The following is a 27,785-nucleotide window of genomic DNA, read 5'->3' as shown; positions in this document are numbered from 1 at the left end:
TGAATGTTTCCATTTGCAAAAGGACCAGGAGAACTGTGTTCTAATATCTACTGCATCTATCACAGGTAGATCTTAGATCTTTTTGAAGACGCCAGGGGCCTGGGCGGGAAGAGGGGGCCATCCACGGGCAGATGTTGAGCCACATGCAGCGGTTTGCAAATTAAAAAAGAAATAAAACTTTCAGAAGGAGAAGTGACTTATTTTAGCCAAAGCTTCCTCATTTCATCTCCATCCAAATACCTCAGCAAATGCCACGTTCCAAAAGGAGTGCAGAGTGGCGTCAAGGATCGAAAGGCAAGGCCTCCCCTCTCTGACCTGCATGAAATGAGTTGTCTAGAATGACAGCATCAGCTGCCTTACTAGTGGCTGAGGATCATCAGCCAAACCAAAAAAAAAAAAAAAAAGTATGGGCTTGCCATCCAAAAAGAGAGATCTCTTAATCTTCCCCACCCTTCCCCCTTCTGAGTTCATTTTCTATTGACCTTACTCAAGCTTCTTTGGGTTCTCGGCCTTGAAGAGATGTTTGATTTGCTCTGCCAACAGCCCAGGCTGTTGTTCTGTTGGTAATGAGTTCAATTCACGTGAGAATCCAGAGCTTGCTTCTGAAGCATGCGGGCAAGTCCCAGGTGACACGTCTGCAAGGGCCACTTGTCTGAGAGTTCCTCTCAAGCCCTTGGATGACTCAGACTTCACTTTCTCCAGAACTCTCCAGACTCTCGAGGCTCCAGAGTAAGTCCAGTACCAAAAATCAAAGGGAATTTTCGAACGGGAAGACTTCCAAAATCACCAAAGACTTGAATTACCTTTCCATAATTGGGAAAGTCCACCAAATAGCAGAGAAATGATTTCTTTCTTTTTCCTCTGGCTTGCTAATCAAAATACTGTCTGCTCGCAATCCAAGGAATGTCATGAGGCCTATTCCCAACGAGCTCAACCCCAGTAATTGGAAGCAGGCCTGCCTCGCCTTTGGTCTTGGGTATTTTCATCATTGGACTGTTTGAGCCAAGACATACGTTTTGCCAAGGAAAACTTTCCTTTGAAACCTCTGTCTTATCCAAACAGAGAGTTGGAATTGACTCTTGGCAGCACCAAAGATAGTTCTGAGTTATGAAAAATAGGACATATGTGTCAGTCAATCCATGAGATTGTCCCCCATCTGGAAAAAAGAAAGCCTTGGGTATGAACCCATCTTTCCTTCCTGTAAACTGATAAAGCCAATGCACCTGTAACAAGCTCAGAGACCTGCTATGTGGCCCACATGTCCAGTTCCTTTGACTGTGACCTCCAAATCCTTCTACCCAAAGAGGTTTGTGAGGCAAAAGAGCAACGCGTGCTCAGTGAAAGGGAAGAGCTGGGGTATAGAAGAAATTTGGTTGCCTTCTTCAAGGGGAAACATTTGAATTTCAGCTCTCAGCAAGACTGCAGTTTGGGGAAGGTTGGGTCCAACTTGGAGGACTTGCAATATTGGAAATCATACTACTTGCAGGCATTATTTTCTTGGGGAGTGGAGCAGGTATTCATAAAGGGAACCATGTTTATACCCAGACGCTGATGAAAACATTTTGCAAATATTTAAACCAATGAGCTTACCTGGAAAACAGAGGGTACGTGATCGGCACACTGCCTTCCGTAGAGGAGGGGCCAAGTAAGGGAGAGATGGGCCCTTATTGAGGAATTCCAGGTTCTGTGAGTTCCCTCCCCACCCATGCTGCCTCATCTTGGGTTCCTGGTTTCTCTCCTAGTGCTTTCATAGCTCTGAGAGGTGAAGTATTGCCATATCACACTCAGGACTGTCACTTTTGCAGGGACGAAAACTACTTAGAACCATAGAATCTTGAGGCACCTGGGTGGCTCAGTTGGTTGAGTGTTTGCCTTCAGCTCAGATCATGATCTCAAGGTCCTGGGATCGAGCCCCCCGTTGGGCTCCCTGCTCAGTGGGGAGTCTGCTTCTCCCTCTGCCCCTCCCCTTGCTCATGCGCTCTCTCTCTCTTTCTCTCTCTCTCTCTCTCAAATAAGTAAAATCTTAAAAAAAAAAAGAACCATAGAATCTCATAATGAGACACGACCTTAAAGCCCATTTAAATCAGATGGCCGGTCTCACGCTAGAGTGCCCACACAGCACAATACACACCAACAACAGGACATCACTGCCAAGAGCACAGCTCGACCTGCAGGACAGCACAGGGCCACATCCTCCCAAGTGCTAACGCCATCCCAAGGCACATAAACACTTTGCCAGTTTAGGTGGTTAAGATCATTGGCTCGGAATGCTTGGAGTTCGACTCCCTGAGTCCAAACCCTGGCTCCACTGCTTACTCCTAGGTGACCTTGGGCAAGTTACCTGACCTGCCTTGCATCAGTTCCTCATCTGTAAAATTGGGATAAAGATAATACCTACCTCTTTTGGTATTTGTGAAATTAAAATGAACTAATACAAGTAAAGCACCTAGATCCCGCTATCCCACTGAATCAGCCAACAGAGATTCCCTTCATTTAAAAAAAACACTTTTTATTATAAATAATCCTATGTATATACAAAAGCATAAATATCAGGATAATGAGCCCTCTTGTATCAAGAATAGTATAATGAATGCCTCACCTAGCTTCAACAATGATCAACACGTAGTCAGTCATTCTTGCTCTATATACACTCCACCCACCTCACCCCCACCGCAAGTATTTTGAAACAAATCGTATTTCATCTTAAATTATTTCAGTATGTATCTCTGAAAAGGGGGACTTTCTGAAAAATTAATAACCATAATGGCATTATCATACTCCCCCCAAAATATAAAAATAAGGCTATAATACCAAAGTCAATCTTTGTCTTATCTATGTCTCTCTGTCTCTCTTTCTCTTTCTCTGTTGCAAATGATATGAAAAAAGGTCCACACATTGCAATTGGTTGATATGTCTCTTAAGTCTCTTTTTTTTTTATTCATCTTTTTTTTTTTTTTAAGATTTTATTTATTTATTTGACAGAGAGAGATAGCGAGAGCAGGAACACAAGCAGGGGGAGTGGGAGAGGGAGAAGCAGGCTTCCCGCAGAGCAAGGAGCCAGATGCGGGGCTTGATCCCAGGACCCTGGGATCATGACCTGAGCCGAAGGCAGACGCTTAACGACTGAGCCACCCAGGCGCCCCTCTTAAGTCTCTTTTAATTTATAGGTTCCCCTTCAATTCTTTCTTTTGACTATTTCCTCCATGTTACTTTTTAGTCTGAAAATTAAATCGTTTGCTGTATAATGTTTCTAACAGTCTGGATTTTGCTGATTGCATATCATTTAACATGTTCCTCTGTCCCTCTGTATTTCCTGTAAATTGATAGTTAGATCTGCAGGCTTGATTGATTCAGGTTCAATAATTTGACAAAATTACTTCATGGGCCGTGGTATGTATTTCTATGAGGAGGTTCACAGTGTCTTGCTGGTCCTTTTGTTGTGATGATAGCAATATCAATGATCATTGTTTAGATTTATTAACTCATTGTCAGGTTGCCAAATAAAATACAGGATGTCCAGTTACATTTGAATTTCAGATAAACAACAAATGTTTGTTTAGCGTAAGTATATCCCAAACACACACACACACACACACATATATATATACTAAGCAATTATTTGTTGTTCATCTGAAATTTATATTTAATTGGGAGTCCTACATGTTCATTTGCTAAATCTGGCAACCCGAATTAGGGGCTGCAAAATGGTGACATTCTAATTCTACGTGTCCTTCTTTGGTGGCTGCGATATTTTTGTACGGAGAAACTGCCCCTCATCTAGTTGATAGACCTGAAATACTGACCATATATGAGAAACAGGATAAATGCTTGATTTTTTCCTTTTATTTATCAACTTAAAAATAATGAGATAGTTCCTTCAATGACCAAGAGAGGTATCATTATAAACTCATGAATATGAATATGTTTGTTGTGAATTTCAATCCTTTGCGGTTATTATACATCCTGGGTGTCTAAGATATCCCATCTCTGGTCGGTGAGAATCTAATCTAGTAGGATACTGAGTCCTTCTGATATACCAGTCGTGTTTAATAGTTTGCTTTCTGCTATGACAAGATTTTTCGGGCTCATCTTGTATATTTCTTGTGCTGGATCTGCATCAGGCATTTCTTTAAGAAATCTTGTTTCCTTGGGGTGCCTGGGTGGCTCAGTCATTAAGCGTCTGCCTTCGGCTCAGGTCATGATCCCAGGGTCCTGGGATCGAATCCCACATCAGGCTCCTGGCTCAGCAAGGAGCCTGCTTCTCCCTCTCCCTCTGCCTCTCCCCCTGCTCATGCTCTCTCTCTCTGTATCTCTGTGTCTCAAATGAATAAATAACATCTTTAAAAAAAAAAAAAAGAAATCTTCTTTCCTTTTAAGAGAAAATGGTATTTAGAAAACATAATCGGGGAGCTAGGCCTGTTCCATGTTACTGAATTGTTCATTTCTTTTAAGTCTTTTCCATACAGAGAGCCACTAAGCATGTACTTTTTAAAAGATAATATATACTGCGATTTCATAATAATATCTCCAAGACAGAACCATGGGTATTTCTTCTCCTCAACGACCTCACATCGGTATGTCCTTTCTCCCATAATAAAAATCCCTGTTCTCAATAACATTCATATAATTGCTTATATGCCAACAAATACACATAAAACAATGTTACAGGTTCACAAAAGCTGCAACCTCAGAATAACAATAGGACACCACCAACAACATGGCTGAAAAATAGCTCCAGGTTTTGTTTCATTTCGTGGTTCTTTTTGTACTTAGGGCATGTCCTACTAGGGATATAAAAAAATATACACTTGTTTTAAGTTACTTGAAATACTTTCCTGGTGTGGTTATGCTCCAATTGGATATACATTTAAATTCTTTTTTCCCCCCTTTCATTTTACTTTCTAAATTTTTAGGGATTGCTTTTTTTGTATTTTGTTTTAAGATTATGTAAAAATATTTACATAATTCCAAAGACAAATCTATAAAACATGGTTTATTCAAAGAATTCCAGTGCCTCTCCTGGCTTCCTCTATTCCCTCCCTCCTTCTAAAGGTACACATGTTATTTTTACAATCTATCCTTTATTGGTTTAGCCTTCCAAAATTACTTTAATCTAAACAGATACAAAGATATATCTGTATCCTCCTCATTTTTCAAGATTCCACTCCAATATTATTCCTCGGAGGCCTTACCACCAGGAATAGAGTACTCATCAAATTGATTACAGCCAAAAATATATCTTGCCTGGCAATATACTGGTCTGGTCACACTGACTGTTTACAGCCAGCCTCCATTCTGACTGTTCACGTCTCTATTCTAATTGGTCGGTGCCCAAGTTTTACCTAATTACAGCTCGTAGCATTCATGTCCGCCTCCCTTGGTAGCAAAAGTTGCTAGGATTTCCTAGAAAGCCAGGGCCAGACCAGCCCTTATGCATTTTTTTTTTTTTTAATATCCCATACAGCCACAGACACAAAGAAAATTTGTTGAATTGAATGCATCAGTCAGTGCTTATTAGCCCTGGATAAGCATCCAAATTACCTATCCCACTTTTTCGGTACAATTTTAAAAAGTCCAGGTTGCCAAGTTCTACCCAAGACCCACTGCATCAGAATCCCCAAAAGTGATCACCAAGAATGTGGATTAAATGATAAACCATGATTCTGTTTACAGCCAGCTTGAGGACCATTGACCAACTGCCACTCTGCATAAATGCCCTAATGGAGCACATACAAGCACTTTGCAGGGAATGTTTCTCAATAGATTCTTCCCTCTGCTGTTGGAGATGGTGCGATTCTGTATTGGTAAAGCCAAAAAGAAAACTTAGCCAGTCATTCCATTTACCTTGATGATTTTCTTCAGAGAAAACTTAAAGAAGGATGGAGGGTGGGTTTATGCCTCTCAAAGAGGATCAGTTGCATCGAAAGGTTAATTACTTTTGAAGGTCACACAGCTTGTCAACACCTAGGATGAAACTGGCTTCATGATCTTCTGGTTTGGAGCTCTGTCACTATTAGCAAAACAGCTGTTTCCTTTCACCCATCCTAGGATTACCCGAGGGCAGAGATGACACAAAGCTTCTCATCCCTTCCTGGGCTCCTCCATCCCCAAGCAGGACTTGAGAGCCAGGGGGGATCTTAGGGATCGAGTCCAATCCCTAAGGTGACACGATAGTGGCCTGCATCAGAAGGGCAGTTAATGGCAACGCTAGGACTAGAATCCAACTTCCCTGCCTTCCTGGCTGATCAGGCTTTTTCCCTCCGTGGCTGCATGTACACTCTCATCTGTTCTTGGGTCATCCCCATGAACAGTCCAAGCTCAGAGGATGCCTTCTGGTATGAACGGAGCTGCGTCAGAGTCACGGACATCTAGTTCAGCCACGTGGCCTAATGTCGCATGTCTGCGACTACGGAGAAGGCAAGAATCAGACCCTATTCCACTTGTCTGGGCTTCAGTGACAAAAGCCATGGCCAAGCGGGGGTCTAGCGAGTGACAACCAGTATAAGCTGAGAGGAAGAGGCGAGTGGGCTGAGAAAAATCCCCTCCTCCTACCGTAAGCTTAAATGAGCTCTCCCATTTGATTTTTCTTGCTCATCCTAGCAGTGAAAAGAGGCAGTGGGTGGGTGGGATAGCCGGGGGCAGGGGCCTCCCAGAAGTCTCAGCACACTTGCTTCCTCCGCGTCCTCCTTTTCGCTTTTATCCCCTGGGCTCTTCAGGCCAGAGATAGTCTAATTGGTGTCCTGGTGGAAGGAGATGGCGGGTGAGCTTTAGAGAAACAAGGCTGAGGGATTTCTTCCATTGTGCTGGTCTCCATAATCCTCACCATTCCCTGTCCCCAGCCCGCAGTCTGAACCAAAGGCAAAAACTGGAGGGGGTCCACTTGGTACATCTGGCTATTTTGGAAAGCTCCAGGGAGGGAGTCATCATGGTAATCGAATGCATCAATTAAACCCAACAGATTCTTTTCAATCACAGGCAGTATATGCGTGTGCACGCACACACACACACGCACACACACACGCACGCACACACACACAGATACTGTGGCCTGTCTCAATGTGTATCCAGGGCTCACTCTGGCCTCTCCGGCTTCCACAGTGTGAGGCAAGGCAACGAATGTATTCAGTCCACAAGAATGAGGTTATGGGGGATGAAGGAAACCAGAGGGGGTGGACAAGCATGCTGGTGAACTTGAATGTGTGCCAGAGAAGGGGGCAGAAGGGCTTTGAAGGCAAGAGTCCTATAGGGATGCTAATCGTGAGTATTTTATTGTGATTATTCTGGTCTCTTTCTCTCCCTGGGATGCACACAAAACGGTGACGTGGGATGGGAGCCTCCCGGCTGCTCGCATATTGCCTTTGGAAAAGAGGTCAGTGGTAGAGAAAAGCTTTCTGCCCAAAGCTTTTGGAGAAATCGTTGCTTGCACTGGATTAAGGTTCAAAAGGAAAATTTAGGCTAGAATTTAAGAATCTTTCAGGCTAAAAGTACTGTAAAACTGTAACAGGTGCCAAGAGTATTAGTAATATATTCTAAGCCTCTTAAAATTTATAAGATGGTAAATACCTTATCATTAGATGCACTCAAAAAATGACCACCTACTTGGTCAAGACTTTATTTGGAAATAAGTTCTTTGCAGATGAAATCAAGTTAAAAGGAGGTCATCCTGGACTAGGGTGGGCCCAAATCCAATGAGTGGCGTCCTTCTATGGAGGCCATGTGAACACACATGGGCACACTCACACACAGGCACATGGAGGAAGAGAAGACAGCTATGTGAAGACAGAGGCAGACTTTGGCATGATGCAGCTACAAACTAAGGACCGCCATAGATTGTGGACATAAGCCAGAAACTGGAAGAAGCAAGGGAGTCTTCTTCCCTAGAGCCTTCCAAGGCAGCAGAGCCCTGCTGACACCTGGACTTCCCACTGTAGACCTCCGGCACTGTGACAGAAGAAATTGTTTTTAAGTCACCCAGCTCATGGTCCCTGGTTCCGGCAACTTCAAGAAACTAACACAGGGTCAGACCGAATGGCCTGGAGGGTCTCTTTCCACTGCAACAGCTGTAGTCTTAAATTTATGGTGGTTTCTTTGTTAAGAGTTGATATGGCAACATCTTTCCACTGATTTCCACACAATCCTATCGTAAGAGAGAAGGAAGCATGGCTGCGAAAGAGAAGTAGGGAGCTGTGAAAGCCATTGTGGTCCTGTAGAGAGAGCACCAACTGGACTCTCCATCCCTCCAGGAAGGGTCCGATTTTGTCTACTATGAAATTCCCTCGCAGACGGGCTCCCTTGCTCCTCCTCCTCCTCCATGGAAGTGAAAAACAACTGCATACTCTGTACTTGCTCTAGGGGACAGGAACCAGACCCCAGTCCCCAGGGCTGTCAAGTGGGATTCCTGACTCAGGAGTGCCATTCATTCCCAAACAATTAAGATAATCCAATCATCGCTGCAGACAGCACACATTAATGCCATTAGAGGCAAAATCTCCCAGGGCAGCGGTGGGAGGGGGAGAAGGGGCAACAAAGCAGAGTGGGCCCAGTCTCAAGGTCCCTGTGTTCTCCAGACTGAGTTACCTGAGCCAGATGGCTCTGAGGCAATGCCAGTGCCCTTCTCTAGGGAAACCATGGCCAAAAGTAAAGATGGTTTATGCTAAAAGGAAATAGAATCATCCAGACACTTGAAGGACAGCCCATGCATCTCCATGAACAGCGCATGGGGAGAGACTCAGGAGACCTGGCTTTGATCCTGGCTTCTCCATTTATCAGCTGCATCCCCTCGGGCAAAGTACTTAATCTCCTAAACCTCAGTGTTTCATTTGAAAACAGGGAGGATTACCCAACTTCCTGTCTGTCTTTGCTGTTCTGAAGACCAAAGCGCATCAGGATGCAATACTTCTTGCTTTGCAGAAGAGGAAAATGAGGCTACCTGACCGCCCCCGCCCCCCCGCAAGGCCACCCCCAGTGAGAGACAGATGGGGGTGACACAGAGCAACTGCCCTATAAATAACACTTTTTCTTGCACCAAACGCTGTGGTTTACAAGACTCTCCGTTGACTCTCATCACAGCACTTTGATGTCCACCTTCTTTTCCTGTTTTACCGCTGGGAGAGGCTGAAGTTAGCAAGAAGTTAAGTAATTCTGCTGAGACCAAGAGGCACCAGTCCCAGAGCCAGGAATCAAACCCACTCTGAAATCTCTGCTCTTAGCAACTACAATTGGGCCCGTCAGTCTTTTTCGGATGCAGCTACCTGCTTCTCATGTACACGAAAACTTGCTATATACATATTATTACATTAATTATTAATATTAACTGTTCAATGGTATTGCAGTAAGAGAAGTGGGCCTTAGTTTGAGTTTGAAGCTCATCAAAAGCACAGAGGTGATTCTCAGGTCCTGGGATGAGGTAGATATAGAAATTGCAAAACAGTTTGGCATACTCCTCCATCGGAGGATCTTTTCTGAGCTCATCAGTCAACAGGGAGGAGAGGTACTGTGTATAAATAAGGCTCAAGTGTTAGTGGCTGTCCCCAGTGGTAGAACTGGTAGCAGTAAAACCAAAGGCATCGCTAATGCCTCAAAGGAGGAGACCTTTGACCTCCTGACATTTCCTGTGTCATCACGCTCCATGTATGGAAGAGAGCCAGGTGTGTGGAGCAGAGCTGGATGGCTTCTGCGGTCAGCCTTAGCGAGGAACATATATCATGGGTGTTCGCCAGTCCGGGTCCACAGGAAACCCCAACATCAGAACCTAGACCTGCCATTGGTTTCTGGCAGACTGAAGACAAGTTGGAGTGAAGTGGTTACAGATGATAAAGAACTTTCACTCCCAGCAGAAGATATAAGAGAAAGCTGTCATGGTCCTTGCCCATAAGGAATTTGCAATCTGATGAGAGGAGAGAAATGCTGAAGTTAAGCACACTGATTCATAACAGGAGAGGTCAGAGGGGACTATAGCACAAACAGCACAACGGAACAGAAGGGACCCAGGACTTGGAATTAAAACGTCTGAGTTCTAGTATCTTCTCTGCCACTTCCCGGACAGGTGATCTACATATCACTTGACTTCTCCAAGAGAAGGTGACCTTTAACGTCTCAGAAGTGGGTAAAAGATGGCAGATACCATTAAGGAAGGAATTCAGCAAGCATTTATTAAGTGGCTTTTCTATACCGAGCTTGCAGTGGGTAGGAACAAGTTACAGACTCTTACACACTGCATGAGCATAAAGTGCCCTTGGCCAAGATATTGGAAAAGAGAGGGGTCTGGAGAAGGTCCTGGAGATTGCTGAGGCCTTGGATGGCTGGGGGACGGACGTGAAGGGGGATGACTCATTCCAGATAGCAGGAATCACATGGGTAGAAGTTCAGGGGATAAAATGAGCTTAGTGATTTCAAGGAATGGACTGGGAACCAGTATGCCTGGGGTGGGTGGGTAGGGGTTGTTAGAAATAGACTGTGCACAAAGGGTAGGGCAGGATTCTGAAAAACCTTGATAGATGGCCTCTAAATCCTCTGGTATTATAGTTATGGGTGTTATTTTTTGTTCAAGGGAAGAAAAAAGAAAAGAAATGCACGCTGCTCACCCAAACATCAGGACATTCTGTTCCTCTATGATTGTGCTTTGTGAAAATGCTCTCCAGCAAAAAAGAAAAAGAATGATTAAGGGAAAAATATAACTAGAGCCACATTCATTTCAACTCCACTGAAAACACAGCAGGAGGAAGTCGCTGTGTTTGCCAAACTCCAGAAAGAGACACAATTGATGGGGGGGGGGGGGGGGAGGGAAGCAGGAGATGGGAGATGAGGAGGAGGGGTCCACTGTTGTTTTATTCTCCCAAGAAGATGTTGTAAATAATGGCAAGGTATAGTGCACGGAAGGAGACATTACTGTGACAGGGCCCTTTTAGGAAGGAAAATGGAACTAAATACACGTTCTTGTTATTCCTGATCTTTCATTCAACCCCCCATTTACATAGGGGTTCCCTGGAGCTGATGTTTCCCCTTTGCTGTCACAAGTAGTCATTGACTGGAGCCCATCATTTCAAAATAACGCCCTGCAATTCTTCCATTGTCGTGATTAATACAGGGTAATAATTATTAGCCACACTGAAAACTGCAGAGGAGAGGTATGGCTGCCAGGCTGCCCAGCTTTATGGAAGCCAGGAAAGTTCCCCGTCATTCCACCAGGGGGGGTGATGTCCCTGAGAGACCAGGGAAGGCTTTCTGCTCTCTTAGCGTCTCCAGGAGGCCAGGCCCTGGGGCTCCCTCCCCACTGGGGCAGAAGCCTGGGCTGAGATTCACCCTATAGCCAGGACCTTGCAGAACCAAGCAAAATAGGAACTCCACAAGAAAGGCAGGAGCCTGGGGCTCCAGGGAGGGTGGGGGAAGAAGAGAGAAGGGGAATGAATATACGATACCCAACCATCCCCTACTCTCAAGCCTTTGAAACATCAGGAAATATTGTCAGCTGAATGGATCGAAGGGGCTAGAGCCACCCATGACTCAGGAAGATTCATAACACCAGAGCCCTGAACAGAAGGGTTTATCAAAGGCAGGCGGAGAGAGAAATCATCCCACTCGAGACAATTCAAAGGCAAAACCCTATTTCTCAGCTCTGTCCCTGTATTACACCCCCTCTTCAATTTTTTAGGCCCTGGGCTTTCTTCGTCATTACAAGTTGGCTGTCTCAGTCCCCCGGCCTTCCTCCATCCTCCGAGGAGAGAGGTGGAGTGGTGGTGGTAGTGAGGCAGGGCTAGGAGAGAGGAGAGCATGGAGCCTAATTCTTGCTTCTTACAGATGTGGGGACCAGGGTCAATGAGGGAGGGGCCTCGTGCAAGGCCAGGGAAGAGCAGAAACAGGACCAGAACGCAGATTTTCCTGGCTCCCAAGAAGTGGGGCTCTAGGGCGCCTGGGTGGCTCAGATGGTTGGGCGTCTGCCTTCAGCTCAGGTCATGATCTCAGGGTCCTGGGATTGAGTCCCGCATCGGGCTCCCTGCTCCTTGGGAGCCTGCTTCTCCCTCTGCCTCTCTCTCTCTCTCTGTCTCTCATGAATAAATAAATAAAATCTTTAAAAAAAAAAAAGAAGTGGGGCTCTAACCTCTGGTTTTTGGTGGAAATCACAGTCTTTCCATTCAGACCATGGTTCTGAGTAAACAGAAGCCATTTCAGAAAACAAAAACAAATAAAAATGGTGCTGTGACCCCAGAGGGAAAGAGGAGGAAGGTCAGAAGAGAAAGATGGACACAGAGAATTGTTCTTGTTGTCCTCTCCTTCCCGTGTCATACTCTACCTGGGACATCCAGCAAGAGGCTATTTCACCAGAGGAATAATAATGGACTCGATATCAAACTGATGCTGAAGGAAAAGCGTGGATCTTTCTTTCTAGGAATTCAAAACTCAGAAGACAGAAGGCAATGCTAAAGTGTTTTATTCTCGTTTCATGATGCTGATGCTGATGATGCCGTGGTTTCCTGTTGACCAAGGGCTCGTGCCATTTCTGGATTATTTCTTTTCAGACCTCGGTAGTTCACACCCTGCCCTAAATTTACAGCAATGAAGCAGGAACTGGGGTCTGCACCTGGATGGCAGGGTATGTGATTTACTTAAGCAGTGTGTTGCTTTATTTTTGCATGGGGCAATAGACTTGACCTTCTGTGAGCCTCCTCTCTGGGTGAGGTCCCACCTACCCCCGCCCCTGCAGGGCCCTGGACCAGCCCCCACCTGTCTGGCTTGAGGCCTCCCAGACTCCCCTTGGCTGCTGGTATGCACTGCCAGAGACAGGTCCCTGGGGCCACGTCTAGCTTTTCAACCTGACCCTCCTCATCTTCCCACCACATACCAGCTCCAGTCCCTGGGAGGGCCTGGGCACTGTGTTAGGGACTCCACGTATCAGTCAGAAAAGAGAAGTTCGGAGGCTGGAGGCAGACAGACAGAAAGAGAGTGTCATGTTCTGTCCCAGAAGAGCTTGCAGTTAGAGGCAAGAAGAAATTCTTCTGCTATCATTCTTGTCTTTCTTTCTCCCCTAATTAGGAGGAGATGTAAGTTCAATTCTGTTGGGGTTTGTAGGGCACAGATGCAATCAAGGCGAAGCCAGGCACCGGCGTTTTGCTCACCCTGCTCCCTGTGGGCTCCCACAAAGACCGACTGGCAGGCTCTCTCTAAGGGGTGGGGGTGACACGCGTTGCACCCAATTATCCCATTATTTTGAAAGGCAGGCATGGCCACCTATGTGGTGTGGTGCAGGGCAGAGGCGACATAAGCTAGTGGAGAGGTGCCTGGGCTGGCAACTTCTTTCCTCTGGGCCAACTCTCATTGTTAAACACATACCCTGCAAAATGGGGAAGAATTGAGCTCATTAGTGTGATTGTTTATAATAATCATGATAACAACCACAACATGCTCTCCTTTGTAAGAGAAGATGACACTCCTGACCCTCAGTAGGGCTGAAGCTTTCCCTGACTCAGGATGAATCTGCAGGAGCCCCCTGCTGCAGGGGCTTAGGGTCACTGGCTGGTGGGGAGCTAAGAGGGATGAAGCCCGGCACCTCCCATTTCCTGGCATCTGAAGTATGGACTCCCACAGTCTCATCAGTTTTGCCTCCTCTCTGGAGAAAATGGAATGTCAGATGAACCTAGGTTCCCATTCTGACCACACCACGTGCTACCTGGGTGGCCTTGGGACCAATGGCTTGACTTACCGGTCATCAGTTTCTGCATCCATAAAATGGGGTGATGGTGCTTACCCTGTAAGATGAGATTTGTGAGGATTATGTATCATATGGGTATTCTGCCGAGCGCTGTGATGGAGACAGGGTGGGAGCCCAGCACATGTTGGCCCTAATCGTTCTCCGTGGATAATTTTAAGCAACTGAAGGGAAGGTATCTTTTTGCCTAAAGAAAGAAACCTGGACAGAATGATTGCTTCCTATTGGTTCTGAGAGTTTCTGATCTCAAAGGAAGGAGCTGTGCTGGCTCCGTCCAGTCTTACCCCCACGGCCCTGGGTGTGCCTGCCATCAGAATGAATCCTCAGAAAGCCTGGCCGTCCAGTTCCAGCTGAAACTCAGACAGCAAGTGTCACCCGAACCAACCTGGGCCATGGGAGCCAGAGAGGTCAGTGTAGGGCTTCCTGGCCAGCGAGGGCTCCCGAGCAGGGAAGGACCTCACAAAGGCATCTTCATAATATATCTCAGGCCATGAGGATCCATGCTGTTCTCATTCTGAGACAACTGAGGAGTGTTCACTGAGGCACCTTGGCCACTCTGCCTGCCTGGCACATATGGGTGGATATGGGCTGCCCACTCCAGTGTGGACGTCGTGCTCTGTGATTCCATAGGGGAAGGTAAGAGGCAGAATCTCTTTTGCTCTGTAGCATTTTCCAGTGAAGGTGTGGGAGGGAAAGAGACCCGAAGTGATAGGGAGACAATGCAGCCACCCATAAGCAGAAAGTTTTTTTTTTTAAGATTTTATTTATTTATTTATTTGGGAGAGAGAGACAGAGCATGAGCGGGGGGAGGGGCAGAGGGAAAGGGAGAATCCAAGCAGACTCCATGCTGAGCACAGAGCCTGACACCGGGCTCGATCTCACAACCCTGAGATCATGACCTGAGCCGACACCAGGAGTCAGACGCTTAACTGACTGAGCCACCCAGGCGCCCCATAAGCAGAAGAATATTTCTAATGAGCCCAACTATTTTCCCTGGTAAAACCGAACAAGAGAATGAACTGTAGTTAATAGCAATGGAGAACTAAGTTTGGTTCTGGAAGGAACTTCATGATTTTAAGACAACCACCCCATATGCTTGCATAACTCTCTCCAATTCACAGCCGGTGTCTTATTTGATTCTTGTGAAGCAGAATATGCAAGGCAAGGGATATTGTTTCCACTTCATAGAGGGGGAAACTGAGGCACAGAGAGGCTTAGCCAGGAATTACAGGACCAAATAAATAGTGTCTTCTTTTGGGGGGGAACCTCTTAGAAAAAAAATAAAGGAGGAAGGCTCTTTCACAGACTCGCGGTGCCAGGCAAGAGCAGTAGCCAAAATCGTGAGCAGAGGACTTCATCTAGCCCTCACATCCCACGCCCGAAGCCCAGCAGTCCAAACTCCCGCCCTGACCCCTTCCCTTGCACGTGCAGGATTCTTGTGGCTTGTTCCAGGGAATTGTTTAAGTAGCTTTAGGCTGCAATTGGTTGGGCCTCACCGAGAATATTCTCCTCCCAGAGCAGCATACCAGATGGATGGAGGGAGGAGGGGACTTCGGGAAAGAGGGCGAGGTATACAGGACATGAGCTCCGCTTGTGGGAGGTTTAGCGAGAAAGGAGTGAAATCCTGCCTTGTTTGATCTGGAGCCTTAACAGGCTCGCTACTGTTTAAAGTACACAGGAAAGCGGGATTTGTGAAGAGATGAGAGGGGAGGCAAGAGGGGGGTGACATCTTTATGAATGGTACTGAGAATCCCAGAGCAGGTGCCCCGTGGCTGTGTCCTGGGCCTGTGTCCCCACGGCCCAGCCTGAGGCTCACCGCTCTGGCATCCCAGCAGCCTCGCCTCCATTCATGGGACTTGGCGCACGCACTCCAGTTTGGCCCGTCAGACCCATCTCTTTGTTCCTAACAATGCGGGGGGTAGAGGAGCCTGCCGCTTCTGCCGTGTGGCTGCCTGACCAGGGTCCACTGGGCGAAGGTGAGGTACGACATGGGAGACAGAGGGGCCCACCCACGAGGGGAACGTGTCCCTGCCTTGAAATGGGAAGACTCGGGGTGAGGGCACCTGAGAGATGATATGCGTTTGGAGTAGAGATAGCCCGAGTTGGTGGCGGCAGCGATGGCCCCAGCTTTGGCAGCTAGATGCAAGCCTGGTTACAGACCACGCACCACCCAAATGTCCCCCGTTGACATTGGCAAGCGTGAGACCCTGACCTCTGACCCCAGCGGTCCGAGCACACTGTGTCCCAGGCCCAGCCCCCATCCCACTCCAGGCACCCTAAATATATGCACACACACACTTGCAGGCAACGTTCCCATGCAAAACGCGGATGGCTTGCCACCCGCCCCCCTCCACCTCTGAAAAGGAGCAGACTTCATGCTGAAAGCCTGCCGAAGTATGGCTGGCTTCCAGCACCAAAAACACCTCTGGGGATCTGAGGGGCTACTGCGCTGGCGTCTATTTTCGGGGCTGGAGCTGGTGCAGTGGCCGAGAACTCCCTCTGGGGATCGGCTGGCTGCCCATTTGGGCCTCTTCTCCCCAACGTCTAAGGCTCACTTTCCAGAGCCTGAAGAGGGCTGCTCAACCAGACTTGCCCTCTGTAGGAGAAATACTTACTCATTTCTCCCAGAAAAGAAGCTCAGCTCCATTTCTAGAATGCTGTTGCCTCCTCCTCTTCCACTTGTCTGATCTTCTTCCCCAAGTCACCCATCTAATGACAAGCAAAGAACAGGTAGGGGTGGGGGTGGGGGGCCCAGGATAACAGAGCGAAGCAGCCACAGATGATTTTGCAGGGGTGAGACTTCAGGAGCACTGCCACTGGCCCAGGTGGGCAGGCTGGGGTGGAGGAGAACCCTGTTGAACTTATTAGGATTTTCCAAAGATGAGAATTTGGCATAAGACAAACAGAGGCCCATCCAACCATCCATCCATCCATCCATCCATTCATTCATGTGATAAGTATTTATTAAATACCCACTACTTGCCCAGAACTGTGCTGGGCTGTGACCGTCTGTCCCCGTGGAAATGAGGATGAACTACAAGGCATTGGCAGAGGCTCCATGAGTCCCCAGGGGCGATGGGTTTGACACCAGCTGGACAGGATGAAGAAGAAGACATCAAACTCGAGTTCCACGAAGACATAGACAGGTCTGAGGGTATGGAGCCTATTAGCATGATTATTAGCATGATTTCTTTTTTTTTTTTTTAAAGATTTTATTTATTTATTCATGAGAGAGAGACAGAGAGTGAGGCAGAGGCAGAGGCAGAGGGAGAAGCAGGCTCCCTGCGGAGCAGGGAGCCCGATGTGGGACTCGATCCCAGGACCCTGGGATCATGACCTGAGCTGAAGGCAGATGCTTAACCGACTGAGCCACCCAGGCGTCCCATAGCATGATTTCTTTAAAAAGTATGTGAAGAGATAATCATGTACTGTATACAATTCCTTTAAAAAAAGAAATCTCATAAATGTACTGTTAATAAATAATATTTATGGAATGAATGAATGAATGAATGAATACCCAGTGATCAAAGGGATGCGCTTAGTGGAGCACCTTTAAAGACTGAAAGCTCATGTATATTGTCATTGCCACATGGGATGTTATATTTAAATACAAACCATGAACTTGAGTTGTTCTTTTTTTATTCCCAAGATACATCGTTATAATTATGTGCTTAACTAATAAGATCCATATTTATTCTAGCTTATTGGGACTAAAAATATGAAAAAAAATCTTTCCATTTTAATGATGCTAATAATTCTTCCAATGGTTTTACATAGATCCATTTTAATTCCATCAACTATGTGAAGATTGAAGGTAGAAACTCCCATCTTACAGATGGACATACTGAGGCCCAGAAATGTTAAGTGTGCTTCATCCAGGCGACAGCTCAGTAGACTGGATTAGTGTGCTTCTGGGGCTTATGCTGACCATAGGTACTCCCATAACCTCACAGAACTCAGATCTTAGACCGTGTTCAGTGACAATGTGGAAACTTGGCGATATTGTGTTATGCTGCCTACAGTGTGTTCTTCCACCTGTCTTTTCTCTCTCTTCCCCTCCCTGCATTTGGGAAGCATGGGGGAGGCTGAGGAGGAAGGATGGGGTGAGTGGAGGCGTCTGTTTCATTTTATCCTGTCTTGCTCCTCATTCTAGGATTTATTTCTGGACCATGGGTGGGGGAGGTGGTATGAGACAATTATTTAAATCGTATTATAATCTTCCCAAGATGTGATTAAATCGAGGCATGGGGAAGAGATGTGACCCCCTTCCAGGGTCACACAACATTTGATTTAGAACCAGAAGGTCCTAGTTTTCAGCCTCAAGCTTTATCAATTGGATATTTTCAACCCTACCACTGGCTGTCTTGGGTGTAGCTGGCCAGACTGATGTTCCATGTATCGATCAAATGGGAGAAATGTTGTTCTAAAATCTTCTAGCATCTTCTTCAAATCATATTCTTTAATAAATTGTGGTTTATATTCAGTCTACTCAGAGATAAGAGGGTAGACAAGACTGTCTGGATGGGGAGACAAGACCTACTTATAAAGAGAAATAAATAATAATATGGGGTAACTTATGATAATTGCCTGGAGGGATGCCAACAATAAATGCTAAAGTAGTTCAAAGAGAAAAGCAAGTATGGATCAGGGAAAACAGCTTAGACGGATTCTATGTGGCTCCACAGGACACCACCAGGAACAACCAGTGAAAGTCACAGGGAGACAAATTTCAGCTAATTACAATGATGAAAGAACTTCTGAAGAATTAGTTAATTTCTGTGGATGAAGTAAAGCCTAGATTTTCCTACACACACATCCTACACTGTGTTGAATGGACGATTGTGCAAGACCACCGTTGAGTCTAAATTTCTAATTACCACCACCCTTTTTCTTAAGCTCCTGCTCAGAGAATTTCATGGACTCCCTCCAGGGCTCCCAGGAGTGATTTTTTTTTTTTTTTCCTGTTTATACCACTGAGGACTGTGGCCACCAGAGGGCAGTAGATGGAGCTTATCAGAACACTTGAACATGTTGAGTAAACTCGCCTGTGCTCTAATCGCGAGCAGGGACTACGCAGATCCTGCGAACTCACTGGGATCTAGCTTGCAGGCCTCTTTCGGAAAGCCGCGTCCAGGCACTGCGGACATACTGAGACTCTATGGCACGGAATCAATGGTCGTAAAACCACCGAGGCATTGCCATTTGGAATCCAGAAACCTCTCACCTTAGGTTATTAAAATAAGTTATCTTACCCCCACCTCTGCTTGCCCTGCCAGGCAAGCTCCCTGGGCCTGGATATGGAAAGTGCCCCTCTGGTTCCCCCACGCTTGCCAGGTGCCCAGGATCCCTAATAGACCTGGAAACTTGAACTTCAGAGCAAAGCTCACCTTTGCATTATAAAAATAATAATTAATAATAACTTCAAACCTCATTTGACAGCTTGTTGGCTTTTTGAAATTCACTACCAGAGAAAATTTGCTCCCACGGATTCTGAGGCCTCCTTCTCAACCTCATCAGCCAAGGCCCGTTCCTCCCCACTCACCCCTCACTCAAATTAAAGATGAAGACGGAGGTGTGCAGGATGGGCGCGGTGACAGGTGATGCTAAGGCGGGGGGGGGGGGCACATCCCCACTGCCCTCACCCACTCTGCTGGCGTCCTGAGCTCCTCGCAAGGGGGCTACGCCAGCTGAGCTCACAGGGCCCCCACCGGAATCCCCAGGCCCTGGCAGATTTTCGTTGCCCCCTTGGCCACTTAAGGTGGCCGGTAGGTCCGGGCTGAGCTGGGCTCAGGGCGGGCAGCCCGGCGGCCTCCCGATGCCAAACCTGATTCTCCTTTGTTGACAGCTCGCCGAGGAGGCAGTCCGGGCGGGCGGGGGCGGGGGCAGGGGGCTGGCGGGCGCGGCGGTGCCAGCGGCGGGCGCGGGCGCGGCCGGCAGGGAGGGGGTTAACGCGCGCGGCCTCTATGATAATGAGCTGCATGGTAATATAGGGAGGCCGGCGCTGTGGGCTCAGCCGCCGCCGCCGCCACCACCACCACCGCCACCGCCACCGCCACCACCGCGGGAGCCGGAGCTGCCCGGCGCAGCGGCGTCCGCGCCAGACTGGAGCGGGAGGGTGGCCGAGCGCAGTTGCTGGGAATTTGTCAGCCCGGAGGGGGAGCGATCCGGAGAGAGACCCCGCGAGCTGGGGAGCGGTGGAGAGCGCGGGCGCCGGAGCGAGCCGAGCCAGCCCCGAAATAGATCTAGAAAGCCAGGTTCCTGGAGGAAATGGGACTGTGACCGAACCGGGGAGCAAGAGGGGAAGGAAGCGCCGGGCTTGCTGATGTCAGAGGAGCCCGGAAAGTCGCGCTGGAAAAATCCTAAGACAGCCGGGGCTCTGCTGCTTCCCCAGGAGAGACACGGCCAGCCACCCCCACACGTCCCCTCGGCGCCTCCGGGTTCCCCCCCGCGAGCCGGCGACAGCGCGCGGCGGGGCTGCTGCGGGGCGACGGGGGACTGAGGGGCGCGCGGACCGGAGACCGAGGGGCCACTTCAGGAATACAGATAAGTGGCTGGCGGCTGGACGTGGATTTTAATGAATTTGGACTCCATGTGGATTTGGTCGTCCCCGTGATTGCGAGCTGCGGGCAGCGAGAGGGGCAGCGCGCCGCCCTCGGCAGCCGGCGGCCGAGGCGGACCGGCCGGGAGCGGAAGGACAGACCGACGTCGGCGAGCTGGGTAAGCGGCGCCTGGGGCCGGGCGCTCCGAGTCGCCGGCGCCCTCCGCCCTCTCCCCGAGCGCGCGCCCGCCCGCCTGGTCGGGGTCCCGGCCCCGGGCACGGGGGCTCGGCCGCGGCGCGCGAGTCCCCGTGCGGGCTCGGCCACTTTCGCGGGCCGGAACGCGGCGTGCGCCGGGTGCGGGCGGACTCAGAGCCGCCGCCTCCCGCGCGGGGCTTCCCCGCCGGCCGCCGGCTCCTGGCGGGGAGGGCGCTCCGCGGCGCGTCTCTGCCGCGCACCTGCTGGCACTCTGCGGCTTTGGGGAGCACGGAGGCGGCGGGGCCGTCCCGATAGCTGGCGCCCAAAGCGGGCCTCGCTGGCACGAGCAAGGGAGCCCGAGGCCACTGTGGCCAGCGCTGGATTTGGGGGCCTGAGTCCCTGGCGGCCGCTGGTCGTTCCTTTGGATCAGGGGACTTGGGAATGGAAGGGGAATGCATCATCTGCGCGGGGTCCGTGAGGCTCAGGGAGCGAGTCCAAGGCACTGAGTGGGGCTAAGTGCTCCATGACCCTCTCTGTGCTCCCTCGTGGTCAAGCACCCATCAGCACCATCCTCTGGTTTGAGCAGCACGAGAGGGTTGGGGGCTGAAGCAGGAGATGGCCCAGGGTCCGAAAAGCTCCTTATAAACCATTCGAAAATATTTCCCTCCATGTGTTCCTTCTTGCCCCACCCCACAAGTGATGGAGGGATCTTAGAACATTCTAGCTCTTTTTATCCATCCCACAGGTAGTCTCTGTAAATATTAATCTTGGTCTGGGTGAGCAAAGAGAGTCACCGGAAACTGCCATTCCAGGTCCGTGACAAATGTCCACCTGTTCGGCATGACCCTTGCCCTAGGAGGAGCTGCTTGCTCAAACTCAGCTCTGAGTGAGAGATGATGGGGGGTGAGGTGGGTAAAAGACTTGGAGTGCTAGGTCCGTTAAGAGTCTAGGAATGACAGCCCCATGAAATGGGCCATGGAATCTGATCAGGTCTCCTGTAGGAATGTAAGATCCTAGGGTGATAGTCGCATACCAGAAGTGTCTATGAAAGGGACATAGGGACCGGACCAGTTGGGGGGGGGTACCAGCTGTAGCTTGTGGCAGTGGTTTGGGGCTCTAGCAGCTCAGAGGAACCCACACAGATGTGGGGATCCATTCATTCCCTTCCTGCTATTCACAAGCACATTGGACAAGGTTTGTGAGCAGTTAAGATGGGTATCTGGGCTGGGCTGGTCGTTTTAAGACGAGGAGTCAAGTTCAGCCCTCCCCTCCCCAACACAGAAGCAGGCTCCTGTCTTGCTGGGCTTCTTTCCCAGACCTTGAAACTTCATTCTTCCCTCTGGGCAGGCTTTGGATTCTGGGGCCTTCAACAGAGCGACAGAGCCCTAGAAGAGATGGCTCTGGCTGGAGGAATTCTGCTCTTCCTAATTGAAATGCACAAGTTTTGTGCAATCACCCCAGAAAGCTCCTGGAGTTGCTAGCAGCCCTCTCTCCTCTGACCTCCCTACAAGAGAGGAGCATTCATTAACTTCCCCCTCACCTCACACAGCACCATTTGAAATAATTACCTGTGAGCTGTCCCTAGGGGGTGGTGATGGGGGGCCAGTGTGGAGTGAGGGGAGAGGGTAGGGAACCTAGGAAACTGAGAGAGATCTGTCAAGATATCCTAGCGAGGTGGTTTTTCTTTTCCATTCTTCCACCTGGCATTTCCGCCTTTTGCCCGACCCTTCCTCATCCCAGAACTTGCCCTCCCTGCGTTACCTGAAAGAGCCTTTCCCTCTTCGGGGACCCGCTGATAAAGGGAGAGCAATGCAGGCTGCCCTCTCTGCTCCCTCACCATCCTCAGCAAATTCCATTAGAACGGGGCAAATTGGCTTGCAAAGCAGTTAAATGGAAATGACATTTGGAGTGATGTGCAGTGGGGATGCTGCTAAGGATCAGCAGGATCCAAAGGGGTAAAGTAAAGTACCAGAAGGTCTCCTCTGCCCAGGAGTCATGAGTCTGGCAGAAGAATCCCCCCCCCGGCCCTTCTCTTTAACAGAACGGGAGGATTGGGGTACCCCACAGTCTGGAGCAGGGCAGAGGGGCTGGTTGGCCTTTCAACCCAAGTCCAAATGAAGAGCAAACGGTGGTGTTGCACGTCCATCCCCCAAAAGAAACCATGTCGTTATAAGGTCGGTAACCCCCCTTTCAGAGCTGGCCTAAGTACCTATCCCTGTCCCCAAAGAGCTGGGGAGCATTCACCCTCCCCAACATGCTTGACCATCAAAAGCTGCAGGTGTAGTAAATGTGTAAGTTCCCCATCTGGTATGCTGAAGTCTGTGCTTAAAATGAGGTGAACAAGAAAACCCTCCAAGAACAGCTACTTCTCCACTAGGCCCCTTTCCCATTTGTGAATACTTCTGATGATTCCGTTAATCTTTATTTCATGGGTAAGATACCGGAAAGCACAGGTGCAGGAGGGGCAAGGAGGGCCACAGTTAAGTATACAAGGCACTAGCCAGCAGCGGTGGAAACGCACCCGTTCAGGTGCTGTGGAATATTTATGGTGCTGAGTTCTCACTGTTTGGGGGTTTATAGTCTCTATCCTGCCTCCTTTCCTGCAGCTGCCGCCCCAAGATACGAGGTTTGTTGTGGGGGGAGGCGGTTCCTGTCCCCGGCAGCAATAGCCGCCCCCCAACCCCCCAGCTGTCTCTCCGCATTGCCACACAGCTGTCTCCACACACACAGACTGGGGCCCCATATACTTCTGTCCATCGTGGCAAATGGAGAGGTAAGGAGCTCCAAGCCCAGCCAGAGCCCCTACCCCCACCCCACCCCCCATTCTTGATTGTAAAGAGCCCAGAGCATTGTGTTACAGTCTGTTAGCTACAAATAATTCAGGACTGTCCACAGAGAACCTGGTGGCAACAGGCTTGGAGGTGCTGTTGCTTTCCTGCTCGTCTGCACCCCCAGCCCCATCGCCACCACCCTCACCCAGGGGCAGTCTGCTATCAATTCATTATATGTGAATATAATATCTCTTTCTCCCCTCCACATATGCTCAGCTCCAACAATGATGAATGGAACAGTTTTTTCACTTAGTTACAAAGATTTCATGCCTGATTAGAGTAAATGAAGGCTGGGTGTGCATCCACTTCTTTTTTGGTCATTTCTAAAGGTGAGCCCTGCAGAGACAGAGAAAGGCAGTTCTTTGCGGGGTCAAACGGCTGGTCCCAAGGCGCCCTGGGAGGGACGGTTGGTAAGAACGGGACACCCCTTTTCTCCTCGGCTTAGCCCTCAGGCTCTCCGGGGCCCCACTCCCTGGCACTGGGGCATATGGAACCTCTTTATCTAGCTCCACACTGTTCCATCTGGAATTCGAGGGCAGAAATAGAGGCGAGAAAGTTCTTTGTCGGGGAGCGGGGTCCCTACTGGGCAAGAGTGTAAAGGAAGAGGAGGAGGGGAGGGTGAGACCTGAAAGAGAAAGCTTAGGCCTGAGCAGTGCAGAAGTTCCCGGCTCCTACAGTTGGTTAACCATTAACCCCCTGCCCTGCCTTGGCCAGGTCTCCCGCTTGGGGGAAAAGATCAGTCTCAGAAACCCAGAAGCCCAGCAGGTGTTCCCTGCAGCAGAACATGTGCGCCATCTCCCCTCCTTGCTCCAGCCAGAGGCTCAGTCCTAGCCCCCACCCCCCCTCCCCTTCCCTGGCAGGGGCACCCTCTTCCCACCCCCTGTCCCTTCACCCAGGCATTGCCTACTGTTTCATGGCAGCATGCCTCTCAGCGACCAGGAAGTAGGGGGGCTGGTGGGGAGAAGTGATAGAGGGGAGCAGGCTGGTTCCACTCAAGACCCCAAAGCCGGAGCGCCAAGCTCAGGTTCAATAATGTTCCAAACATATGTATCAACCCACAGGGCCCAGGTTTGCTTGGGGCATGGAGTAGGGGAGAGTTTCTGTGCAAGTTTCCTTCTCCTCCAGGAACACTGGGTTGTCCTGGTGCTTCTGTGATCTGGCTGGCGGGTCCCTGTTCAGGCTCTCTGAGAGTGGGTCATTTGATCCAAGGCCATGTCAGAGCATTTCCAGTTCATCAGACCTGGCGTCTTGAACTTCAGAAGGAAAAAAAAAAAAAAAGCCAGCCGATGAACCAAGCATGCAGACTGACAAGATGCAAGGCAAAGGCACACGTGGAAAGCCCGAGTCCAGATGTAGGAACAGTCGCAGACACACAGAGAAGCAGGGTGACGGGGAAGGAAGATAAGGACAGAGAGACTGAGAGTGTGAACGGGGCACAAAGAGCTGAGAGCAAACACAGAAAACAAGTGGGAAAGAACAGTCTAGGCAGAAGGGAGCTCTGCTCCGTCTTCCCAGGCAAGGGGAGGAGGCTCCATCTGGGCTGCAGGGGGATGCTGAAGTAGCAGGTTATCTCCACTAGAGGGGGCTCTTGAAAACCAGGCTTGGCCCTAAACAGTGGTTTTTGTGCTTTTTTTTTTTTTTCTTTGAGAAGAAAAAAAAATAGATATATTAGAAACTCCCAGCTGTCACTACCCAGAGACTACAACTGGTAGGGTCCTATTGCCAGTGGGACCTCTGGGCCGCCGTCTGGGAAAGGCGTCTGCCGCATTAAGTGGAGGTGCCCCAGCCGGGTGCGCAGCTAGGGAGAGGCCTGCCCGGGCAGGATGCGTCTGGGGTTGGGCCCTGGGGAGGGGGGTGCAGTCTCGAGTTAGCAATCTGCTGGCCTGCCCGCCAAGAGGCTCCTGCCTTTCTTTATCAGCAGCAGAAGTTCTTGGCCCAAGCCCAGGACTTCACATGCCTGCCCCCCCACACCCCCTTCCAGCTCCCTAAATGTGGATTTTTGAGATCCTCCCAGGTGGTGGCAAAACTGCTCCTGAGGAGACTTTTTTAGAAAGACTTTTCAGGAACTGAACGCATGTCAACGTTGTATCGCTGATTTAATCTTTGTCTTCATATTCTCTGTGGGAGCCTTTCTCTGAATCATAATTCCCCCCTTTCATTTCAGCAGAGGACAGTATGGACAGGGAATGGAGTCCAGACGCTTTTCTCATCTGAGGAGATAATAACTGTCTAACGGGGTCTGGAAAAAGATTGAAGTTTGGGGACAGGCAGGGGGCCAGAGAGTCACATCTTTTCAGATCTGATACCAGCCTCTGATGCCTCATCTTCGTTTCCCTTTGGCTCCTGTTTACCTGGGGTCAAGCGGAGGGAGGGAAGGGAGGAGCGAGAAAAGAAAAAAGAAAAACAAGATAAATGTATCATGTTCTGAAAGTTTAATCCTGCTTTTCCTTGGCTAAAATTACTTTCGGTGTGAGAGATAAAAGGCAGTGGAGTTGCCCTAGGAAAATTCAACTTGTCTTTGAGAAGGAAGAGGGGAGGGATCCTGGGTCTCAGCGTGAACAGCCCTTGAATGAACCTCTTTCCTCCATGCCCCCCACAACAAGTTCTCTCTGAAGCTGAGAGAGAGAGGGAGAGGGAGGACGGAGGTGCCTCCAGGGCTTGTCTGCACCGTCAGGGAGCTCACGCCAGGCTTGCTCTTCCTGTCTTTAAGCACCCTCCCTTCCCACCTTAGTTGCTTGTTTGGGTTTGCAGGGGACAGAAGAGGGGATGAGGGAGAACCCCAGGACACCCCTCCAACTTTACCCTTGGTATATGGATTGGTACACCACCCATCTTGCCCTTGCACTGAACCAAATAGGAAGACACCCAAAGCAGAAATTGGGATCCATTTACGTTTAAACAAACAGAAGTGGATCACTTCTTTGTGCAGTGCTAGCAATGTGTTAGCTCCAAAACAAAGATGGAAGAGTAAGAGATCATCCCTGCAAGGAACAGTAGGTTGCAGGGATGGGGGAATTACCTAAGCCAAGGATCCTCCAAGGAAACTTTAGTATAAGGCAGGATGGAGTTAACCGGTCTACTGGAGGGGCCAGGGAAGTGAAGGCACAGAAGCTCCTGGAAGCTTTGGCTCTGGTCCGTGGAAGGTGTAGATTTCCAGGAGAGAGACTCATACGCCGACAATTTTGGTTGACTGTCAAGAATGACTGTCTAACATTGTCCCATCCCTCAGCTTCTCAGAACTACCCGATTCCCCTCATTCTCTGGGATTTTCAACGGACAGCCACGTTGTTGTTTTCTGTTAGTCAACATCCGAGAGCAAGCTCTCCATGGCCCACACTCCTGAGGGCTTTCCACATTGCATTCTATGCAAATTGCATCCCTTTCCGGTCCTCTTGAGCTGGCGGCAGAATGCCCACGTGGTTCATCAGGAAGTGTTATTACTCATTGGTGTTCACATTTCAGTGTCCAGAATCCTGCTGTTAACTCACCCACTCTTACCTGAATGAACTCATTAAATGGATCAGACATGAGAGGAAAAAAAAAAAAAGTTCGGATTTTACCTCCACACCTTGGCTGGGCAGGCAAGCCAAGTCCACCAGTCACCTCTGCCCTGTTTCCTACCTTGGAGAAGGAACCAGTATCTTTTTAAGGTTTCTGTCCAGAAAGAAGGCAGGGAGGATGAATGGAAAGAGGCTCAAAGGAGGAAGATTTCAACTCAATGGAAAAACTTTATCCAATCCAGTAGTGGATGGCCATACTCTCCTTGCATCTTAAAATGGTCACATAAGATCTGGGGTAGGCAGACCCTGCATTGGGATGGGGGGCATGTTTGGAACTTCAAGAGGCCTTTGATCTATGCATATATATGTAAATATATGTATATTTGTGTGTGTGTATGATATATACGTGTGTGTGTGTGTGTGTGTGTGTGTGTGTGTGTGTGAAGAGAGAAGTTTATGCTACCCACCCCCAAATGTACGGAACCACTAGACTCTAGTGTCTGGGGCCTCTTCCTGTCCTCCTTTTCTGCTTTCAGCTCTCGTTGTGGGACTAACCCAGCACCTGTCCCATGTCCCAAAGTCATAGGCCACTCACTCTCAGGGTAAACGAGAAATCCAGGGACAAGACAGGCTCAGAAGGTCAGGGAAGCCCAGGCTTTGTCATTGCTCTGCGACTCTGGACAAACTGTAGAACTTCTCTGAGCAGAGGCTCCTCCCGTTAAGGGCGAGAGGGAAGGTTCAGGAGGAGAGGAAAAGGAGGTAAAAAGTCCCTGCCTGCCCTGTAAAGGCAGGGGGACCAGAGAGCAGACAGAAGTGGCAAGAGGGGATGTTGCTGCTTTGAAGTGGTTTCCTGCTTCATAAAAGCGAAAGGCCTCGGCTGGGCTGGGTAAATATTACGTTGGCCTCTGACCTCCCACCTCCCTTGACTGCTCCCCTGGCTTCCCTTTTTTTTTTTTTTTTTTTTCCTCCTGAGCAACAGAGATACCTGAGGGAGAAGAGGCTACTTTCTCAACTTCAG

General features: G+C 49.2%; 1 protein-coding gene across 2 annotated transcripts in view; it reads left to right on the top strand.

The window, feature by feature from the left end:
- Positions 1–19,732: 19,732 nt before the first annotated feature.
- PLXNA2 (plexin A2) overlaps positions 19,733–27,785 on the top strand; it is a 211,421-nt gene continuing 203,368 nt past the window's right edge. For both annotated transcript variants that reach the window (XM_035010443.1, XM_035010444.1), the window contains exon 1: positions 19,733–20,419. The gene's annotated coding sequence lies outside the window, so the exon portion shown is untranslated. The remainder of the gene's footprint in view (positions 20,420–27,785) is intronic.

The sequence above is a fragment of the Mirounga leonina genome, unplaced genomic scaffold, assembly GCF_011800145.1.
Source record: "Mirounga leonina isolate KUSES-001 unplaced genomic scaffold, KU_Mleo_1.0 Mir_154, whole genome shotgun sequence".
Taxonomy (NCBI): Eukaryota; Metazoa; Chordata; class Mammalia; order Carnivora; family Phocidae; genus Mirounga; species Mirounga leonina.
The sequence above is the reverse complement of the archived record's forward strand: the minus strand, read 5'-3'. Positions and strand labels throughout refer to the sequence as shown.